We start from the raw sequence: 1,995 nt of genomic DNA, 5'->3' as shown, positions 1-1,995 counted from the left end.
TCTTCAGGTGACACCTGGAGGTTGGTAACCCTACCCACAAGGGAGATCCATTGGGGTAGTCATAGAATCATGGAATGTTAAAGTTGGAAGGGACCTTGCAGGTCATCTAGTCCAACCCCCTGCACTCTGCAGGAGCATAGCCGAAAGACAGCCCTACGACATACCCGAAGGATGGTCGTCCAGCCTCCGCTTGAAAACGTCCAGCGAAGGAGCACCCACCACCTCCTGAGGTAGACTGTTCCACTGCTCAACCACTCTCACAGTTAGGAAGTTTCTCCTGATATTTAGCCAGTATCGACTCCCTCGTAATTTCCACCCGTTAGATCTAGTCTTGCAATCCGGAGCCAGAGAGAATAGATCTGCTCCATCTTCTACATGACAGCCCTTCCTGCATTATGCAGGGGGTTAGAATCATATAGAATCATATGGAATGTTAGAGTTGGAAGTATAGAATCATAGAATGTTAGAGTTGGAAGGGACCTTGCAGGTCATCTAGTCCAACCCCCTGCACTCTGCAGGAGCATAGCTGAAAGATAGCCCTACATACCTACAACATACCCGAAAGATGGTCGTCCAGCCTCCGCTTGAAAACGTCCAGCAAAGGAGCATCCACCACCTCCCGAGGCAGACTGTTCCACTGCTCGACCACTCTTACAGTCAGGAAGTCTCTCCTGATACTGAGCCGGTATCGACTCCCTTATAATTTTCACCCATTAGATCTAGTCTTGCAATCCGGAGCAAGAGAGAATAGATCTGCTCCATCTTCTACATGACAGCCCTTCAGATATCTGAAGACGGCCATCATGTCCCCTCTAAGCCTTTTCTTTCCCAGGCTAAACATACCCAATACCCTTTCCTCGGATTCCAACCCTCTCATCATCCTGGTTGCCCTCCTCTGGACACGCTCGAGCTGGTCAAGTTAGTCAAGTTAGGCTGCTGCATCCCAAATAATTTAGCATTCTGCAAAGACAAATGCATCCGTTGCAGCAGGAGCTTTTGTGAAGCAGGTTTCTTCTTGGTCAGAGGAAGAGGCGGGCTCTTCCCCGCGAATGCTGCCAACGCTCCCTCTAAGCTGTGGAGTCTTGTGAGCAAAAATCCTACTTGGTGAGCGACTGGGCATGAAAGTTGTCGAGCAATGTTCCCTCTAAGCCGAGTTAGTGTGAGCGAGCTCACAGTTTTTTAGCCTCCAGCTCACACGTTTTCGTCTTAGCTCAGGACGATGGCTCCAGAGCAAACTTTTATGGAGTAGCCAAATCGCTCACTCACAACTTTAATGCCAGTAACTCACAAAGTAGAAGTTTTGCTCACAAGTCTATACAGCTTAGAGGGAGCATTGGTTGTGAGCGAGCGACTGGGCTGCTGCATCAGCTCATTTGCTCCGGAGCCCTCCTTTCTGAGCGAAGGCAGAGACGCGTGAGCCGGAGGCTCAAAAACGGTGAGCTAGCTCACACTGACTCAGCTTAGAGGGAACACTGGCTTCAACCATGACACACGTGTTCATCTTTAAGGCGGTAATCAAGGGAAGCTTGTGCATGGAAGCAGACCAGAATTTTCTGGCCCGCAGATGTGCGGAGGGACGGGACCTCTCCCAGCGGTTGCCAGCCTCCAGGTGGGGCCTGGAGTACTCCTGGAATTGCAACTGATCCCCCAGATTGCAGAGATCAGTTCCTTTGGAGAAAATGAATGCTTTGGAGGGTGGACTCTACGGCATCATACCTAAGGTTGCCGGATCTCCCCTGGCCACTGGCAGGGGGTGAGGGAGAAGGGGTGCCTGCTCCTGGTTTGGAAACTCCTAGGGATTTATCAACAGTGTAATAAAAAGTAGAGACATCACCCTGCCAACAAAAGTCCGCATGGTCAAAGCAATGGTATTCCCAGTAGTCATGTATGGCTGTGAGAGTTGGACTATAAGGAAGGCCGAGCGCCGAAGAATAGATTCTTTTGAACTATGGTGCTGGAGAAGACTCTTGAGAGTCCCTTGGACTGCAAGGAGAT

The 1,995-nt window shown here is 50.3% G+C and overlaps 1 protein-coding gene across 1 annotated transcript in view; it reads left to right on the top strand.

Annotated features, from left to right (window-relative positions):
* The window catches only part of LOC107107007 (myelin transcription factor 1-like), a gene marked incomplete at both ends in the record, with an annotated part of 12,160 nt that overhangs the window by 917 nt on the left and 9,248 nt on the right, over window positions 1-1,995 (top strand). The gene's annotated exons all lie outside the window — the stretch shown is intronic.

This window comes from Gekko japonicus, unplaced genomic scaffold, assembly GCF_001447785.1.
Source record: "Gekko japonicus isolate JY-2015 unplaced genomic scaffold, Gekko_japonicus_V1.1 scaffold7096, whole genome shotgun sequence".
NCBI classification, from domain to species: domain Eukaryota; kingdom Metazoa; phylum Chordata; class Lepidosauria; order Squamata; family Gekkonidae; genus Gekko; species Gekko japonicus.
The sequence above is the reverse complement of the archived record's forward strand: the minus strand, read 5'-3'. Positions and strand labels throughout refer to the sequence as shown.